The following is a 22,065-nucleotide window of genomic DNA, read 5'->3' as shown; positions in this document are numbered from 1 at the left end:
ATCTCCCAACTTAAAAAACGACCACAGGGCGTGTTTACATAGTGGGGAAGGGAGGGGACGGGGCCTGAGGTGACATGTGCAAACACGCCCTATGGCGCGTTTTAAGTTGGGGAAAAAATTCCCCTTCAATTCTAAGGGCCCCTGGGGGCTAGCTAACCCACCAGGTGCTTCCAGTAAGCGCCACTGAGCTGCATTGCAGAGAGGTGGTCCAGGCCACGCCACTTTTTACACCTCTCTGCAACGCAGCTCTGTGGCGCTTACTGGAGGTACCTAGTGGGCTAGTTGGACCCTAGGGACCCTCAGAATTCAAATGAACTTAATCTCCCAACTAAAAATGGCCACAGGGCGTGTTTACACAGTGGTGAAGGGAGGGGACGGGGCCTGAATTAACGTATGCAAATAAGCCCTGTGGCGCGTTTTAAGTTGGGGAAATAATTCCCCTTCAATCCTGAGGAACCCTGGGTGCCAACTAGCCCACCAGGTGCTTCCAGTAAGCGCCACTGCGCTGCGTTGCAGAGAGGTGGTCTAGGCCGTGCCCCTTTTTATATCTCTCTGCAACGCAGCTCTGTGGTGCTTACTGGAGGCACCTAGTGGTCTAGTTGGACCCTAGTATTCAAGGGGACTTAATCTCCCAACTTAAAATGGCCACAGGGCGTGTTTACACAGTGGGGAAAGGAGGGGACGGGGCCTGAGGTGACGTGTGCAAACACGCCCTGTGGCGCATTTTAAGAGGTAGTTTCAATCCCCTGCCCTATTATATACTAGGGGCTCACAGAGGAGGACATGCTAATCACAGGGGGACCCCAATGCATAGTGTTCCCTAGTGTATGTAGGTGTTTTCACTGTATTCTGAGTGTCTTTTAACATAGCACTGGCTCTAGGACTGGTTAGTCAGACTCAGTTACCACCAGTATCGGTCTGAAAAAGTTGAGGGTACAGGATGATTTTGCAACAAGGCTTCTTTCTGCTCTTCTGTTTGTTCTTTCTGCATGTTATCCTTCTTCCTGCACTTTTCTTTGTCTTTGAGGACTTCTGTTGCTTCTTTCTACATTCTTTTTTTTCTTTCTGTGCGTTTTTTCTTCTTTCTTCACATGTCCTATCTCTGTAGGCATAGTTAGAAATTAGCATTTAAAAAACCTTTGAAATTCACTGAAAAAACCATAGGTTTCAGGCACGTTATAGTTAGGAATTAGCATTTAAAAAACCTTAGAAATTCACTGAAAAAACCATAGGTTTCAGGGGCGTTATAGTTAGCTAGACTTTCCACTCGTACAAAACCATTGAAATTCCCCGGTTATAGTTAGTTCAGCTAACTATAACTCGCGCGCCCGCAATGCACTGCTGATGACGTCACATATTACATCACTCATGACATGGTCACTGACATCACTCATGACATCACTGATGACATCTCAAATGACATCACATATTTGAACTTTCTCAATAATGCTCAGTCAAATCTGTAAGGATGCGGAAATATACAAATCTGTGTTAGCCATCACTGCCCCAGTATCACCTAAACAAATCAGAAACTAGCCTGGCAGTGTTAAATACATATCTCAACAGTACCAGAGCCTAGTATTTCGCATGCTAATACTACCCAGAGTATATACGTGAAACGCGGTAATCATTTAACATCAAATAGCATTGTACTGCGTTATACCATAATGAAGTACGACAAAGTGGCCACTCCGTATTATCTCAACTCACATGGAGATAAAACTCAAGAATCTAATAATTCAAAGAACTTAATTTAAGTTACACACAACACTTATTCAATTTTCGTACCTCCGTGGTCTTCCCACTTTCAACAAATCACGGCGTCCATTACCGTCGTGTATACGTGACCCGATACGGTTCACGAGGTTCCGTCACCTATAATACCAAAAAATACATTCTAAGTATATACACCATGCCACCAAAGTTCCATTCATATTTGGAACAGCACCAGTAGTACCACGTACCTTCAATTATGTCAGCATCTCCCGATTACAGGCTGCTGTCAACTACTTCCTGGTTCTTCCTTCAAATAACTTCCTCAAAACATAAAAAAAGGACTGTCCCACGTTATGGTAAAATCCGCTCCATCTTAAGATGGGAAGTCCTAACTAACATTCATTTGAATAGAGGTTAAATGTCGAGGTGTAAACAACATTTGCTACTTGTAATCGCCCCATTTCAAAGTAGAAAATCAAATCATATACGTTATATCTCTTTATTCCATGCCTTATTCAAATTGCCAATGAAATTAGTGATGAAGTCTATTACTTACAACTTATATTTAAATCACTCCAGGCCACTTACGAAACAATAAAAAAATGTATATCATCATATGAATGATAGAGTCAATAAAAATATCAAAGATACCAAAATAAGGCCACGCCCAATGATACTATAGTACCGACATCATCCTACCAATTGAGAGTATCAGCCAGATATCGGAAATTTAGTTTATAGTTCAAAGGCCACCAGAAATACTATGAATTTATTAATTCAACACTTAATCCCCCAAGAAGTATTGTAGTTCCTGGTCAAAATTAAGACCGTCCTCTACGGCCCTCAGACGCATAATCCATTTTGCCTCTGTCCTGCGTAATTTCAATTCTCTATTACCACCCCGTGGGTCCAGTTTCACATGCTCAATACCAAAAAATACAAACGCTTTGTTGGGACCCTGTGCCTTGCAACTGTACACATGTTCAGCTATTGGGTATCGAAGATCATTATTTTTAATAGCACGTAAATGTTCAGCAACACGTTCTTTCAATGCTCTAATGGTACTTCCCACATAGATCTTGGTACATTTACACTCAATATTATATACAACATACTTAGTACTGCAAGTAATATTCATAGTTATAGTAAATATCCTACTGTCATTAGCCTGAAAGTCACGCGTTTTATCCTTGGCACATCTGCACATTCCGCAATGACCACACTTATAAAAACCCTTAGAGTATTGTGTTAGCCAGGACTCCGATTGTCTATCCATAGGATAACTAGGGCTCAATAAAGAACCAAGGCTTTTACCTCTTCGATAAGTGATTTGTGGATGTTCACTTAGACAATCTGCTAACGTTTGATCCAATTTCAAGATATGCCAATGTTTATACAAACTTTTCCTTAGTGAGCCACTTATAGGGGTGAAATCTGTTATTAACCTAATGGGTTGTGTTTTAGGTATAGTATCTTTTACAGGTTTCAGCGTGGATATGCGTTTCATCTTTAACACCCTTTGTTTGGCCATATGTATATCATGTTGGGGTTACAATCAACATGATTTCATCAGTATACCATGTGTGGTTGTTGAAGATTGCATTAATCTCTTTGCATGAGCTGAAAGCCATTTTGTATTTCTGGCAGTCATTTTGTCTGCCATGTGCTCACCAAGAGCTGTTTCCTTCTTCACTTTTGTTTACCCTTGTGCTCTGTTTAAAGGACTAGCTATACTTAGACTCTGCTACTCTGCACATGCGCAGAAGAATCTAACTGTCCATACATCTGTTTTTAGTCTGTAGCTGTCAGGTTGTTTTTACCAGAGTCAGCAACTGCTAGCTCCTCCTTTACTGTTGACTGTGCATTTATGTACGACCATCTATGTATGTAATTCTCCTATGTGTACTTGTACCGCCTTTTTCAGCCCCTGTGTGGGTATAAAAGGACCATGCTTCTTCTGTTCAGTGTGCTACATTCATTCAGCACCACAGGGTGCTTTATTAATGTGGTTCCACCTCATGAGGTTTTATTAAACTTTGTATTTTCTATTCCAGTTTCTGTGCCAACTTCTTCCTATTGGTCTGAGGACTCTGTGCAGAGAAGGGCGAACCCCTTGCACTGGTAGGCCTAGCTGAGGTCACCATCAACATGGTGACAATCCTAATTTCCCATTTTCTTTTCAAAATAGCTTTCTTAAATGCTGGCACTCTGCAAACGTTTTGTATTTGGGTCAATGTTTTAAGAGCGGCATTCTCATATTTTCATGAAATTAATAGGAACGACAGGCTCCCTAAGATGGGGGCATTCTGCTATCTGCAATTAAGAGAATTTGTACAGCAATTCTCCGTTATCAACATAATGAATGGCTTGAGAGTTTTATTAGGATTAAAAAAAATGGTTTTATTAACACTTTTCACGTTATTTTCGGGAATTGGGAAAGTGGGGGATACGTTTGAAGTGCTTGCTGCTAAGTGAACTCAGAGTTTGCAGTGCAATGTCTCTGTGTCTAAGATACGCTACACGAATATGTGAGCTCAAGAAACTTAGGGTCCGATTATGATGTCAGTCGGAAAGGCTCTGAATGGCATTCAGTTCATTAGAATCTGATTCGGAAACCTTGTTTCCGACCAATTCAAAAACATTTCCGACCGTCTGACTGTCCAACTCGATTCCAACTCGATCCGAACGCCATTCGGAGACACTGAGTCGGCAGGAGCCAACTCGTACATCTCTACGGGCCGCGTTTTTGACTGAGCAATTACGATGTCAGAATCGGAAAACCTTTCCAATTGGTCTTTCCAACACAGATTGGCTGTCAGAATGCAACTTTGGGGGCCTGTAGCAGGCTCCCCTTCACCCTGAGGCCTCCAGTTGCGGCCCGTGGGGGTAGCCATGTGTCCCCTCTTTCCAATCAAGCACAGTGTGGCAGACACCATGGGGTCCCTGCTACAGGGTGCAAGGTTTTTTCGCAACCACCTTTTTTCAATGGGAACCTGTGTTGTTGGTGGGAACACAGGCTCCCAATTGAAGTCAATGGGAGTCTGACCGAACGGTGTTCGGAATCATAGTATTCTGCCATTCCAACTCCCCGAACGTGAGTCAGCTGAAACCCATTCAGACTGACAACGTTATCGGCCCCTTAATGTCTCCTGGCCTAAGATACACCTCATATATATTACACACCATTTAAGCTTTATAAGTGGGGTTTGAGAGATTCATCAGCTTGCTTTCGGTGCGATGATCCAGAGGCTAACACAGCACAAATCTTTGCAACATGTGGCTCCATCATACCATTCTGGTACAGAGTATATGCACTGGTTAATCAACTATGAAAGACAAATGCTTTCCCTGATGCCAAAACTGTTCTTTTTGGACATGCCCCTGATGTTTCTGCTCAGGTTGCTGGTGTATTTTATTTTGCAGTTACCTCTGCAAGATTAATGATCTCCTGAGCTTTGCTGCAAAAGGAGGTTCCTGTGTCTTGGTGGTGGAAGTTTATATTCCTTAGTTGGCCTGGAGCCTGTCATCATTATTTTTTAAACATCTTTTTATTATACTTTGTTTAGTTGTACAGCATCTTATAGATTATGACAGCATTTATCAGAACTCATCAGGGTACAGTTTGCTTTGTGTACTTCAGGCCAGACCACAAGTGTCCCATTACAATCCTATGCCACTTCCCTCCAAAGCAGTCCTTCTAAAGTTAGTTCTACCCTTCTGATTGGTGGGGGCAACACATTTATCACCTCTCTGGGCATTCGATTTAGCCTATATCTGGTCCCACTTCCTGGGGCATCCCCTGCCCTCATAGACGATCCTTTCACTATCATGCACCAGTCCATGTCTCTTTCCCACTCCCCCAGCATTGGCGTTTCATTGGCTCCTCATCTTCAGGCAGTGTTTCATTTTCCAATTGTCACTCGTAGAGTGACTCAACACTGCTCCATGCAGCTTAAATCTGTTGTTTCGTATATGTTAAGAAGACACAATTTGGGCGTGGTTTGAAGGTCCTTCTCGCACACTCTTTGTACTCGAGACGTTATAGACTCCCAATATATTTCAACAGCTGGGCGTTCCTACAATACGTGATAAAACATACTATCCTGTTCGCAAAGTCTTCTACACCTATAATCCTCCTTCCTTCCATTTTTGTAAGGGTACCACAGGAGAGGTAGGACATGTGAAGTATTTTAATTTGGACTATCTTAAGTCTTGATGGTATGGCTACTACTCTTGGGGAGGCTAATGCTTCCTGCCAGTCTGCTTCATCTTAATCCCCTAGAGGAGCTTGTCATAATTGAAAAATGTCAGAGTCAATATAAGCTAAGGATAATATGGGTACCGGTTAAGGGGGCTTTACTGGATCGTCTACCTGGTTGTGACTTGAAAATGTGAACCAATTGTATTGTCTTAAGGGATTTGGGTTTGATCACTGTATCTATGTATGGGGGATGATTATTTTATTTTTAAAATCTATTTTTTCATTCAATGGATATGATGCTAGCTTTATATGGATAATCTTGTCATGCGATTCAATGAATTATTACCTCTCAACAAAAAAAGAAAGGAAGAAGAAAATTCAAAAATTCAGCAGGTGAATGAAGGTAAGGAAACAATGTACTTATACTTTGTTCCTTTAAGATAATCTTCTTTCTTTTTTAAGATTTGAAAGGCAAATTTCTTGTAATTTCTTGCCATATTATACATCATTACCTTGCCTTATGTTCTGTGTTAGTACTCTGGAGATGAAATTCATCCAAATGTTTGCATTCTTTATACTTCCTAAAGAATTCCAAGTTTGATCTTGCCAAAGTGTTTTAAAAATTGGTTCACCTTTAACAGGTGTAAGTTGTAATAAGTTTTCAAAAGCAATGACATGTTTCCCTCCAAAGAGGACCTCATAAGATACTTACAGTACTACTTGCACCCACAAATGAACAAAAGCCAACATTAACTTTGAAACCATGCTGACCTCATCTATGATCAACACTTGTAATTGTTTTAAAACCCTCCCAAGTTCTTGACATGTATCTGTATTCAAATATAAATATTTCTATTTATTATGATGCTCCTTAGGTAGTAATAGTAGACTGTGTAAAGTGATTCCTTTGTTATTATGTGTTGCTAATCCAGTAGGAGCAGCAACAACACAATATTACTTAGAACTGGTAGCCTTATCCACATAAACAGTAATAACTTTATTAGGAAAACCTTTCCCTGTTACAGCTAGGTCATGGACATATTGTAGGATGAAAAGTACTACATTCACATAATTTTCATAATCCACAGACTGCTTTATATCTATGTGTATTTGTAGCTGTTTTAAATGTAATTGTGATACCAAGTAATTCAAAGTCTCAATGCCATTTTCCACTTGGTCCATTGCATCTTCAACTTCTTCTATGGCAAACATGGCTTCATTAGCAATCATTGGTTGTCCGAGTGGTTCAACAGTTCTGGAAGTGGAAGTACTATTAGTTGTAGTATTGCATTGTATTTTCACATTGTTAATCTCTTCTGCTATTTCTTGCTCCAGAATTTCTAAATATGTGTGGAACTGAGGTACTGCGCTTAAATTTAAAAATACATGAAATGTATCTTCACAGGATTCAAAGGTGCCTATACTTTCTTCTTCCTTCTGCCATGGTTTAAATAGTTGGAAAGGTACGAAATAATAGAATTCTCCCTTTTCTGCTGTGTCACAACTCAGTTTCCGGTGATTAGTAACTGTAGGTTTACAATGACATATTAAACATCCATCTGTCACTTAATATATTTTGTTATATTATTTCAAAATGAGTAAAACTGAGCTACAGGTTTTCTAACAAAGGACTTATGTTTGGCTAATATGTGTCCATCATATAGGTTTTTAAAATGTCTTTGTCAGTTGGATTAAAATGGTACTCATTTTCAGGTGGGCTTTTGAGAACTTTTTGATGTCCTGATGACAATCTTAAGCTAAGCCATATAATTGTCCTGGATTTACCATATAAGCTTGAAGAACTGAAATGGTCACATTCTTCATAGATACTGACCTGTTGGTGAGGTAACATTTTAAGGCTAAATTGGTATAACCTTTTAGTTGACGATTGCTCTGCAGATATTTGTTCCCATTCTTCTGTCATATCTGTCTTTTCAGTTTTTGTAATGTAGAAAGCAACATAATGTCCAACAGCTGTATAATTATCTGCGACAAATTGGATATCCATGTTACCATCCCACAAATGTAGAGTTAAAGGGTCATAGCCGGTGATATATAGCGTTTCTTGGGATCTCTTAAGATTGTATGTATTCTTTGGTGATTTCCCTGTAACAGCATGTCTTACAGGGGACATGAAATTGTTTACTCTTCCTCTATGTAGAATTGGTATGGGAAATCCAAACACACATTTAGAGTAATGTTTAGACTTGTTCCAATATATCCTTAAGCAGTATTTACCACACCTATATGATAGATAACATAACACTTCCTCAAAGAGTTTCTGATTGTGTTCTTCTTTGTTGGTATATTGCAAGGAGAATAACGTTCAATAAAATATAGAACAGACTCATCAGAGTTACATCCAAACTTAAGTGCTTTGATCCAAAAAAGCATAAGAATATGTGGTGCACCTCTTGCTTCATACTCTTTTCTAAAAAAGAAACAAAGTATCTTTCCAACAGAGTTTTTCTATTTATTGGTTAAGTAGGAATGTCTTGATGAAAAAGCGGATCCTCTGAATACAATCTGGTTGCTTGGTACTCTGTTGCCGAATTTTGAAAAGCACGATCATCATATCGTCCACCTTTCCCAGTGGGGAATAAATGTGCATAACGTTGGCTTCTAAGGTTTTCCCCCAGACACTACCAGGCTCTCCTCTAGCTTCCATCATCTGATAAAGTTGTAAAGCATCCCCCATCAATTCTCTTGAGTGTAGTGGGTGTATACTATAATGTTCATATATTTTTATCCTTTTTCCTGATTAATTGGTTTAATTTTTCCACTTTCATTTTCTTTTTCAGAGAAAAAGTAGTTAGAAGGGATGAAGTTTGAAATGCCCAAATCTTTGTAGTGTATGTTGTTTTTTTTAAAGTAAGAGTTAGCTTTCGAACTTTGTCATTTGTTATTACTTGATGCCTTTTTTAGTTTTCTTTTTGTTTAGGTACTTCATTGAGAAAAACCACAAAAGATTACTCTATTTTTCATTGCATCCTAAAAGTGTTTATGATTTTTTTTAATCTAATGGTAGAAAAACAACTTTCCCTTTCCCTTGTGGTAAATATTTAATTACCTGTACTATTTTTCATGCGGTAAAGTCTAGTAAGAATAACTCAGTAAAAATAAGAGGCAGAATCCGTGGTATTAGAGGTTCTGAAAGGCTTTATTCCTTACAAGGAATTATGGTTCGAACCATAGGCATCAAATTCCATCACCACGAGGGTTCAGGAAGGGAAGGCAATACATTATTGACAAGTAAAGATATTTATATGAAAAGCATTACATTAAGACAGATGCAGGAGGCGTAACAGCTGATAATATAGATAATAATACACATACGTAATGAATAAAGGCGTAAACATAGGCGTAAACTAGAAACGTCATTAAACATGATGTCACAGGTGGGTGGATCCATAAAAGAATCCTGCAATGTCAGCAGAAATACTTGGCAGAGATGCGTGCGCAGCCGCATGACGTGTGATTGACGTGCAACTAGAGGGTGAAGGGGACTTGACATTTAGCTCTACATGTGGAGACAGAAGTCTGGGGGGTCATGTCAACCTAATCCCAAATCATATCTAATATCTTATGTTTAAAGAACTGTATTATCCAAAAGGAAAGGTCTCTCGGACGGAATCTATTCTATACTGACTGTTAGTGCGTGTACAAGCGTCTAAGTGTCTACATGAGATGCGAGGGGGCAGGAATCCTCCATAGTAACAGGGGCTATGAATTACTTGCATGAGGACAGTGAGGCCTGGCCCTTTGCTCGGTAGCTGGAAGAATGTTTACCTAAACTACTAGACAGGAATGCATCGGATGAGGAGCGGAGCAGATAATCTTGAAGGTGAAATACAGTTTTTGGCAGGCAACAGGCCGGATCAGGCACCGTTAGCCGCGCAGGGAGTAGGACAAAGTTCATGGATACAGATGCGGGCTCGGACTGGAGCTTTCAGAGGCAGAAGGCAGGAAAAGGCTTGATGGCAGAATTCAGGGCCTACTCGCCTGAACTGTAAAACGTGGAAAGTGAACCACATAAAGTCGGTGGCCTTTAATACTTTGGAACGGAATATCCGACTCATTCATGGCGGATCTGAAAGAGGACATGTTGACGGTGGACGCACATGTATTTGCGTCTTCATAACTGGAACTGGAGGGAACATACATGTACTTGTAGCATGTACATGGAGCCGTTGGGGTCTAAGATAGGGGACATAATCTGATCATAAAATTCATATTTCCTCATTCCCTCCTTGTCCCCTACGGACCCTCAGGAGATATCGATCTTCATCAATCCATCAATCTGTTCATATAGCATCATTTGTTCTTCTTTCTTCTTCCGGGATCTTGAACGAAAACTTGAAGGCGGGATACACGATGTGGCACACAGACCACAAATCGCTGGCCCACATTGTAGACATAAGCAGCAACTGAATAGTATGAGAAAGCCAATACCTAGGAAGGATAGAATCCTCCATCCCCAGGCTGACAACACGCTCCAGAACCAACCGGACCAAGTCCAGGTGCCTGGACTCTGGTGTATCTGGCTTATAATCTTATGGAGGCGAGTTATGGCTTTATATACTGACGGCGAGTTTTCTGGTATGAAAACACAGCAACTTGATCCGATGACCCTACAAGCTCCGCCCCTATCGGCCAGGATGACGTCAAGGACAAGACGATTTTGAAGCACAACAATCCGCATCGCAGACTGCTCCTCTGTTAAGTTGCCTAGGGCGGAAGTAGTCTCATTTACTACTGCTTCAAGGGTTCTAGTTAATCTACGTATCAGTTTACTATTAGTGACTGTACCTATATAGGGAAAGAAACCTTTATTGAAATCTGTGTATTGCTCCCATGCCGTTTCAGTGTAATCGACAATCGGGAGATCTCTCTGCTGTCTATTGTGTACTAAATGGGTATTTCTGTGATAATCAGGAGGGGCTAGGAAAACAGGTGGCAGAAGGAATGCTATGTAACAGGTACCATCCCAATCTAGAGGTAAACGTATATATGCAGTCTGGCCACATATGAAGTAGGAATGACGAGAAGCTCTGAATGTAGACTTGCCTTGATCACTGAATTTTATCACAGTGGTACATTTACTATGGCCCATGTGTATGGAACCATTCTTTCTTACACATAATTCACCTTTAACTGGAAATACTGACATAGCGGGCAAGATTGGTGTAGCTTCGGATTCAACATTCAGAATCATGAGGTTAAGTGTAAAGTTACCTAATCCATATACTTCATTTTCTAGATCAGTTCCTGTTCTTTTGGGAAGTCCCTCCTTGTTAGGGTAGCAGACTTTAAGCAAAACTAGGTTCAGGTTTCCCCATACCCAGTTGTCTTGATAAACTACGGAATTTGAATCTAGGGAATTAATTAAACTAAACCATGCTCCACAGGAGCCATTGTGTGTGAACGGATACGGAAAGAGAGGCAAAACTCCCTTATAGTTCTGATAGGGAGGGAGTCGGCCACATATCCAACAATTGGTAGCATTGTTGGTCTGATGGGAATGATGTAACATACTAATAAAAGTGTTGTTACGCAGCGCAAATCTATAAGACAACTCATGCGGAGGTAGTTCGCTAAAAGAATGTTCAGCAGTAGCATTGTAATCACGCTTAGAAATAGGGTAATACATGTGTAGCAATACACTAGAAATGATGATCAGAAGACTTAGAAAACACAAAATTAATAATGTCACTATGCAGTGACTACGAAGCGATTTACAGTACGCATGTTTTTTAAGCTGTATCTGTCTATTTCTCTCTCTATTTCGGTCTAGAGGATACATGTCAGAGACAAATTCAACCGATTCACCTTGGAGAGGACTTAAACAATCAAATTGTCTGACTTGCTAGACCTTAGTTTCAGTTTATAGAGTTCGTTCTCCGTCCTTTCAACCAAGGGGAGCTTTGAGTCTGTCTGTGAGGGAATGCAGGGTTGAGTATTCACATCGGACGGTAGTCCATAAAATTTTTTGATATGGCTCGAGTGCAACCACCCTTTACGTCCCTCAATCTTCACGGCTGTCCTTGTGGTCAGCAAGACGAGCCTGGGCGACTGCCACCTGGGCTCCAGCTGGGTCTTCCGGTCGAAATTCCTCACAAGAACCAGGTCACCTGGAACCACGTCATGGGGCTTCACCTCAGTGTTATCGGGAAAAGCTGCAGCTACCTGTGAACGACAAGATTGTAGTGCAGACATCAAGGAAGCCAGGTAATCTGTCAGCATATTACAGTCAACATCAGTGATTTTACGAGGTATAGGCGTCCCCCACATATTTGGTGGTCTACCGAAGATCACCTCATACGGGGATAGCCCTGTTCGAGAATGTGCTACCATTCTCATGTAAAAGAGCGCAACAGGTAAGGCTACTATCCAATCGACACCTTTTTCTCTACATACTTTGGACAATCTAATTTTCAGAGTTTGATTATGACGTTCCACGAGACCTGCTGCCTCGGGATGTCGGACACAGTGGAATTTCCATTGATAACCTAACAGAAGTGAAACGTGTTTCATTAGTTCGGATGAGAATGGCTGGCCGTTATCTGAGTACACGACACGAGGCAAACCGTACCGTGGGAAGAATTCTCGAACTAGCTGTTTGGCAGTAGTCGGGGCAGTGTAATCTGAAACCGGGTAGGCTTCTGTCCAACGGGAAAGAGCACAGACAACTACGAGAACATATTTGAATCCTCGACATCGTTCCATCTGGATATAATCCATCTGGAGGACTTCAAAAGGGTGATCGGGAGGTTGAAATCCACCCTGCTCTACGGGAATGCTTTTACCTGGATTAAACTGACAACATATCATACAAGTACGTACTTTCTGTTTGGCTGCTGCTCGCAAGTGTTTGTTGAACCAAATGTGTTGAATGCTGTCTAGCATAGCTTTTTCTCCTAGGTGCGCTGGACTATGTATTGTGTTAATGATGACTTGAACCATGGAATCGGGAAGAAACCATATAGATTTTCCCTTCGTCATCCATCCTTGATCCGTTTGGATCCCTCCTAATTCAGTCCATTTCTTTATTTCTTCTGGTGTAGCATGTGTCTGTATGTCAATTACATCAAGGGCGGGATCCTTAACTGTCATGCAATGTGTTGGTGTCGGAACTATTGTCTTTGTCGTGTCAGTTGTATGAGTCTGGTTCTGAGCAGTCTGTTTAGCTGTTTTGTCAGCTAGGTCGTTACCCTGGGAAATGATATCGGTAACTTTCGTATGCGCCTTGCATTTCATAATCGATATTGCAGTAGGTAGATGAATCGCGTCTAATAGAGCTTGAATGAGGGGTCCGTGTTGGATGTGGGTACCGTGAGAAGTTAAATAACCTCTCTCTCGCCACAGTACGCCGAAGTCATGGACGACTCCGAATGCATGACGTGAATCTGTGTATATGTTGACTTTCTTATTTTTGGCTTGAATACAGGCTTGTGTCAGAGCGATGAGCTCTGCTGCTTGAGCTGACAGAGTGTTAATACAATTGGTTTCAATGACTTCAGTGTCTGTTGTGACTGCGTAAGCGGCCACTAACTCTCCTGTACTTGTTCTCATACATGAACCATCTACATACAATGTTAGGTCCGGATCTGATAAAGGGATATCTGTCAAATCTTGTCTGGGTTTTGTCGTGATAGTAATGACTTCAATACAATCATGTGCTAATGGATCTGTTCCGTTTACTGGCAAAAGTGTGGCAGGATTTAATGTATTACAACGTCTGATTTCTATGTGTGGCTGAAACAATGTTAATTCATAACCGGTGAGTCTTGCTATAGTCAAGTGTTGTGTTAGTGTGCGGTTCAAGAGAACCTCTACTGCGTGTGGTACTTGTACTGTCAATTGATGTCCTAATACTATGGCATCGCTTTGTCTGATTGCTAAAGCTGTTGCTGCCACTGATTTCAGGCACGCAGGAAGAGCCTGAGCTACGGGATCCAATGTACTAGAAAAATAAGCACATGGTTTGTGGGATCCTGCTTGTTCCTGAGTGAGTACTGACAAGGCAGTACCTTCGCGTTCTGTAACAAAGAGTGTAAAAGGCTTACTGTAACATGGTGTTGCTAAAACAGGTGCTTGGCATAAAGCTTTCTTTAAGCTTTCAAAGGTTTGCGTATGTTCTTGAGTCCAAGGCAGGACAGTCGATGTGGCTGCCTCCTGTGTTGTCAACTGAATGAGTGGTTTTGCTAGAAATGCATATTGAGGGATCCACTGCCTACAGTATGAAGTGAGACCTATAAAAGCCCGCACCTCCTTTTGTGTCTTAGGTGGTGGCATGTTAGCAATTAACTGGATGCGGTCGGGTGTAAGCTGTCTTCCCTCCTTGGACAGCAAGTGCCCAAGGTAAACAACTTGCTGGACACAGAATTGCAGCTTAGAAGGGGACACCTTGTGCCCCTTGTCGGCCAGAATTTGTAAAACCGTCAGTGACGCTTCTTCACATTTACGTTCGCTTCGGGCGGTGATCAGCAGATCATCGACATATTGAAGCAGGGCAGTGTTAACTGGCATGTGGATACTGTCAAGTTCTCGTTTCAGTGCTTGGCTATAGATGCTGGGGCTTTCTGTGAATCCTTGAGGTGCGCGTGTGAATTTAAAACTTCGTCCATTTAAACTGAATCCGAACAAATATTGACTTTCCGGATCTATTGGGACGCTAAAGAAGGCATTCTTGAGATCAATTACAGTAAAGAACGTTGCTTCTGAATCAATAGCTGTTAATAATGAAGAGATATCTGGGACCACAGGGTACTGTGGTACAATACATTTATTTAATTCGCGCAGATCAATAACTAATCGATATACTGGTGGTGCCTTTGGATCCGTTCTTTTAAGAATCGGAATTATCGGTGAATTACATACATTGGAGTCGGTTTCCACAACCACTCCTTGTGCAATGAGCTTGTCAATGATTTGCAGCAAAGCCACAACAGCATCTGGTGGTAACTTGTATTGTCGCATTCGCGGTAGTACCACTCCTGTTTTTAGTGTGACTCGATATGGTGTAATGTTCATGCAACCAACATCAGTAGGGCCTTGTGCCCATAAATGTGTAGGTAAATTCTGCAGCCGGTGATCCATGTCTCTGGACACGTAGTGACCTTTGAAGTCACGTAAAAATAATCGTACTCCATCCGGAGAACAACATATTATAGCTCCTAGAGCTTTCAATGTTTTTATACCTAACAAGTTTTCTGGACATGATTTAGTAAGCAATAAATCTGTAGTTCGTGTCAATGGACCAACCGTAAGTGGAAGGGGTTGCGATACTTCATTAATGATAGGCTTTCCTGAGAATCCAAGGGAAATATTCTGTGAGCCTGAGAGGGGTGCCCCTGGAACTTCACTGCGTCGTATAGTTGTTCTGCTTGCCCCTGTATCAAGTAAAAACTTTCTGTCTTCCCCTAATAGTTCACTATGTACATAAGGTCCCTCTTGATCTACAGGAACCTCGATAAGGGGTAAGCCAACTTCCCTCTCTAGGCTATTTCATGTGTATCGTTGATAATCGGGATAATCAGTTTGTGCATACTGGTACATCTGTTGTGTCGTTGCTTGTGTGGCAGCAATAGGCTGCTGCTGTGATGTTGCTATGGTCTGTTGTGGAGCTGCCTGTTGCGGAACTGGCCTAGATTGTGCATGCTGAGGGATTTGTGGTTGGTTCTGATCCTGTCTAGGTGGACGTGGTCTTTCCTGGGTTTTACCCGTGGCGATATTATGTTTCAGAACTGCACAATCGTGTATATAATGACCTTGTTGTTTACAATAGTTGCATGTCCCTTTCGCCGGACCTGCGGAATCACCCTTTTTATGACCATCAGCTGGAACTGACTGAGCCACAAGCATTTTCATTTTCGTGTCTTTCATACGTCTTTGTTCATGTTCTTGTTCTTCTCTAATTCTATTGTGGTGATATTGTAACATCTGTAACATCTGTGACAGGGTGTTACCTTGCCAGGTACTCTCGAATTTCAATACTCTATTTTTAACTTGCGGTAGTGAATTTTCAACTAATTTTGTCACAAACAGATGTGGATATGACTCGCTACTTGCTTTTATGCCACTATTTATACCAAAACATTTTTCAAATCGGGAATAGAAATCACTAGTGTCTTCATCTTGCTTTTGTTTACAGGCTGAGATTGCACCCCAGTCCTCCTTTTTCGTAGTTAATAAACGTGGCAGTACCTGCACTAGTAATCCTGGTAGCGCTGTAGTCTTTTCCCCAAGCCCTGATCCTGCAGCTCGGGCCTTTTCTTCGTTTTCTAATGCTGTCCAATCTATCTTTTGGTCTCCCACCTCCCATTCCTTTTCTTTGAGTTTCTCGTAAATACCGGCAGGCATTAATACTTTTAATATTTTCATAATGTCGGGGTAGGTATACTCTCCCATGAGTAACATGTCTTTTATCTCACGGTGGAAACCTGCTGGATCCTTGTCATGGCTGGGTACTACTTTCTTCATCTCTAATAATTCAATTTTAGTTATGGGCGTGTACACAAACACGCGTTTAAAATTATTGTCGTCACCTCTTATTGGGTGCACTTCGCGTAACGGATTCTGTCTATCTATGTGATACATTTTTCTTCCCATAGTGGGAACTGGAACATGTTCTGGGCATACGAAAACTATATACTGGTTTCGAAATTCTAGAATTTCTTTAATTAAATCAGTACCCGAACCTCTCCATTTATTCGTGAGTAATTCTGTCAATATGTCAGGTAGGGGTCCAGGATCGGAGTGTTGGCTTTTATATAATATAAGGAGGTGTTGAATCATGTATATACCAGCTAAACGCTGTTCGTCTGGGGTAAGGTTCAGAAACGTGTGTGCTAGTGCATCATCACTGTATTTGTCGGGACTGTCAGCCCATTGTACTGCTGACCTGGCTAATTCTTGTTCATCCATGGAATCGAGCATATGGTACCCCCTTCGGTCTCGGAGTAGTTTATCAGCAGCTTGGAATAGGTGTTCAGGAGACCTTATATTTAACATAGGGGCTTGAAAATTTCTGTTATATTCTGGACGTATCGGACGTATTGGATCATTAAAGCATCTGGTATTATTAAAAGATCTTCCTTTACCTACATAAGCCATTGTCTCTAATTGTCCTGTAGGCATTTCTGATTCTTCGTCCTCCTCTCCCTCTGATTCATGTTGGTCTGTCTCTAATCTTTCTTTATGTATTCGTTCTACTTCTTTGCGGATCTTTCGGCACATAACTACTATACATGTCTGTCTATCATGTTTCCCTTCTGATATATTCTGACCCCATTTGGTAAGTACTTGCATTTCCTTCTGCTCTACCTCAGGCCTGTCTTGGTTTCTGATCACACAGTTTATGAAGAAGCGTAACAGTTGTCTCTGTACATCCACTTTCTGGTATTCCATGGCTTCGTCAATACTTTCAGGGCCTCGCCCTGATTGGACAAAGTGATATATATTGTCTAAATGTGCCACCATTCATGGTAGCGTCGCTAAATACCTTGAAGCTCGTCGTATACGTAGTGATGACAGCAGCATACCGTCCCGTCTACCGGGCACAGGATCATATCTACAATCCACTAGATGCTCTTTAAACATGTCGGAAGTTGCTAGTTGGGGTGTACGTTCGTACGCTAAATCTCTAAGGGATAATTTATTTCCTCGGGGTGGCGTGGCAAAAATTTCTGTCGTACCTCCTGTCGCACCGTCTGAGGTGCTAGGCACGAAAGGATTTGTTGGATGTAAGATAGAAACTGTAGATGTAGGAAAAGCGGTAGAAACAGATGGACCTGTGGGAATGTGCGTAGGAGTTTGTTGTTGCGGGGATACAGACGGATGATCTTGGCGTTGAGCACCATCGGTAGGCGGTGTGTGTGGCGGAACATTAGCATATTCAGGAGCTACATCATCTAAATAGGAAGAAAGGAAAACATCTTTTGCTGTTTTGGGATGTGCTTTTATCGGGAGTAATGGAGGTGTCAAGTCTTTCGGTATTTCCGGGGTGGCCTGAGGTAACCCTTCGGCCAGAAGAGGATACATACCATTCATAAGGGTGTTTCTTTGTCTGTCTACTTGTTCTGCTTTTACTCGGGTACCTTCCTCAATTAATATATTTTCTCGGGCTTTATCCGAATTCTCCCTACTTTTCTCTTCCTGTCTGAGCGCCTTTTCTGTACGTCTATATGATTCTTTACGCCATAATTCAATGGCATCTTTCTGTGACTGTCTGGCTTTCTTTTTCCATAATTCTTCTTCTACTCTCATGATGCAATCTGCATCCCAGGTCCCAGCTGCGGGCCACCTCTGACTTTCTGGTAAATCTTTGGTGTAGTCCACCCATAAATCAAGAAATAATACGGCATCTAGGCCATGCTTATGATACATAAAATACCCTGGAGTGTCCCTAGGTGGAATGGGAACAGCTTCTTCGAGTACCCCTTTTCTGGTTTTGATCTGTCTTAATTTTGAAAAGAGCGGCATTTTTTAGACCTTATTACTTAATCTTGAACACACTTAATACAATAAACACAATAATGAACAATCATTCACACCACAATATGTAGAACGTATTAAAACTTTTAACATTTAACAGTTAACGAACAATGATAACTAATAGGAAACTAGTTACTGACATAATACTAACACTAGATAATACTGAATTATATGCAAGACATACTAGATATACTGCTAAACAGTACAGATACACTGCTGAAACAGTGCAGACCGGATTTGTGTACCCAAACCCGTCTTGACCGGCACAACCTAATGTGCACGTCTAAATGCCTCCCCGGCAACGGTACTCACCGGGTAGCACGGAACAGAAGGCCTCGGAACTGAACTGAACTGGACCGGACTGGACTCGACTGGACTCGGAACTTCGGAACCTGGTGGGCCTCTGTATACCTCGGATCTTGCTCTCTCAGCTAGGCTCTGGTCGGGATACTTCGCACTTCTCACCGCCTCGTCTGGGTGTTGATCGCAGCCTCAGTCACCCCCGCTTGGCCGGAGGGAGATACAGGAAATCCTGCGGGTACGCGTTGTTATCCGTCCAGCTGTGGCAGGAGACCGGGCCTGCAACGCACCTCCGGCGCGTGAGATGAGAAAGTGTCCCTGTTCGGGCGCCAATTCATGTGGTAAATATTTAATTACCTGTACTATTTTTCATGCGGTAAAGTCTAGTAAGAATAACTCAGTAAAAATAAGAGGCAGAATCCGTGGTATTAGAGGTTCTGAAAGGCTTTATTCCTTACAAGGAATTATGGTTCGAACCATAGGCATCAAATTCCATCACCACGAGGGTTCAGGAAGGGAAGGCAATACATTATTGACAAGTAAAGATATTTATATGAAAAGCATTACATTAAGACAGATGCAGGAGGCGTAACAGCTGATAATATAGATAATAATACACATACGTAATGAATAAAGGCGTAAACATAGGCGTAAACTAGAAACGTCATTAAACATGATGTCACAGGTGGGTGGATCCATAAAAGAATCCTGCAATGTCAGCAGAAATACTTGGCAGAGATGCGTGCGCAGCCGCATGACGTGTGATTGACGTGCAACTAGAGGGTGAAGGGGACTTGACATTTAGCTCTACATGTGGAGACAGAAGTCTGGGGGGTCATGTCAACCTAATCCCAAATCATATCTAATATCTTATGTTTAAAGAACTGTATTATCCAAAAGGAAAGGTCTCTCGGACGGAATCTATTCTATACTGACTGTTAGTGCGTGTACAAGCGTCTAAGTGTCTACATGAGATGCGAGGGGGCAGGAATCCTCCATAGTAACAGGGGCTATGAATTACTTGCATGAGGACAGTGAGGCCTGGCCCTTTGCTCGGTAGCTGGAAGAATGTTTACCTAAACTACTAGACAGGAATGCATCGGATGAGGAGCGGAGCAGATAATCTTGAAGGTGAAATACAGTTTTTGGCAGGCAACAGGCCGGATCAGGCACCGTTAGCCGCGCAGGGAGTAGGACAAAGTTCATGGATACAGATGCGGGCTCAGACTGGAGCTTTCAGAGGCAGAAGGCAGGAAAAGGCTTGATGGCAGAATTCAGGGCCTACTCGCCTGAACTGTAAAACGTGGAAAGTGAACCACATAAAGTCGGTGGCCTTTAATACTTTGGAACGGAATATCCGACTCATTCATGGCGGATCTGAAAGAGGACATGTTGACGGTGGACGCACATGTATTTGCGTCTTCATAACTGGAACTGGAGGGAACATACATGTACTTGTAGCATGTACATGGAGCCGTTGGGGTCTAAGATAGGGGACATAATCTGATCATAAAATTCATATTTCCTCAGAGTGTATTAACTAATTCATTTGGCTGGAATGTTCTAGATTTTGGTTGCAATCATTTGAAAAGGATGTACAGTTTACATTAGAATGCTTTCATATAAATTACACTGGCTTAGTTCTAATGGAATTGGACACATTTCCAAATTGTTGTGAAACCCAACATGAAGGCGTGCAGTTATGGTCTAGTTTTCCTACACAGTAATTGTGGAGTATCTGATATTCACAAACATCATATTTTACTTCCAGAAATAGATACCAAGTTAAATTTATCCATACAATTTTTTCCTAATTATATGTTTTCTCAACAAGATCAGTCATTTTACCTTGCTTCACATAATGTGTTCTTCTGCAAACAAATCCAAATTTTAATTGCTACTTTTGTCTTGAAATTCCACAATATCCATTTGCAATTGTTAAAGTCCATTAAAGTATTTTGTGATTGATTATGTGATTAAAAACAAACTCTGGGCAAATATTACTCCATCTGGCACCAGAACTCGCGGCCAGTTTTCTCACAGGGATTTTTGATCAGATGCTATCTGCGGGATAATTCCGGACTGCTTGGAAGAAGGCATCTATTCTCCCATTATTGAAGAAACCTACATTGGATTGTCAAGACGTGAACAGCTACCGGCCTATCTCGCGGCTTCCAATGCCCGCTAAGATCATTGAGAAGGCCATGAATACACAACTTGCCAAGTTCTTGGAGGATAGCAAGCTATTTTGCTGTGCGCAGTCTGGCTTCAGAAGTCAACATGGTACCGAGCTGGCTCTGATAAATGTGTCGGAGGAAATCAGAGAGGTTCTGGATAGAGGCGGGAAGACAGACCTGATCCTATTGGAGCTCTCGGCGGCATTCGATACGGTTGATCACAACCAGCTTATTAGGTGCCTTTTTTCCATGGGAGTTAGGGGAAAGGCATTGACCCTTCTAAAATCCTTTCTCACTGACGGAGAACAGAGGGTAGAGCTCGAAGGGCATAGCTCATCTTGGTTCACCTTGCCCTGCGGAGTGCCACAGGGCTCTTCACTGAGTCCAACACTTTTTAATTTATATGTTACTCCCCTTTGCTTGCTCATAAAATCCTTTGGCTTTAAAACAGTGTCATACGCCGATGATACTCAAATTGTGGCGTCCTTCTCTGGAGACCATTCGGACACGGCTTGAAGATTTCAAGAATGCTTGTGCAAAGTTGGGCAGTGGATGGCCCAAAACTGCCTTAAGCTGAACGCAGGAAAAACCGAGGTGCTCCTTTTTGGAAACAATACTTCTTTCTGGGGTCCCAAATGGTGGCCACAGGAAATAGGCAAAATTCCCACTCCGACCAATAAAGTGAAAAGCCTCGGAGTCTTTTTGGAGTCCAAACTATCTTTTGAGGGTCAAATTAATTCCATGAACTCCTCATGCTTCATTTTGATCAAAATCATCAGAAAGATCCTTCCTTTCATTCCGTTAGAGTTCCAGAAAGCTGTGGTGAGAGCACTCATACTGTCCAGATTGTACTACCGTAGCAGACTATTCCTGAATATTCGCACCCACCTCCTAAATAAAATGCAGGTCCTACAAAATGCAGCAGCTCGTCTGCAGCTTAATATCCCCAAACAGTAATCGGTAGCACATGCTCTACCTTCCTTACACTGGCTTCCAGTAAAAAGAAGAATCAAATTCAAAGCCCTCTGCACTGCCCATGGACTCGGACCGGTTTTCCTGACAAACAAATTACAGTGGTATCTCCCTGGCAGGGAGCTCGCTCTGCTACCTCAGCCAATCTTGCAGTCCCCAAAGTCAAATTGGCATCTTGGGGAGGGAGAAGCTTCGTGGCTGGGA

This window comes from Triturus cristatus, chromosome 4_2 (assembly GCF_964204655.1).
Source record: "Triturus cristatus chromosome 4_2, aTriCri1.1, whole genome shotgun sequence".
NCBI classification, from domain to species: Eukaryota; Metazoa; Chordata; class Amphibia; order Caudata; family Salamandridae; genus Triturus; species Triturus cristatus.
The sequence above is the reverse complement of the archived record's forward strand: the minus strand, read 5'-3'. Positions refer to the sequence as shown.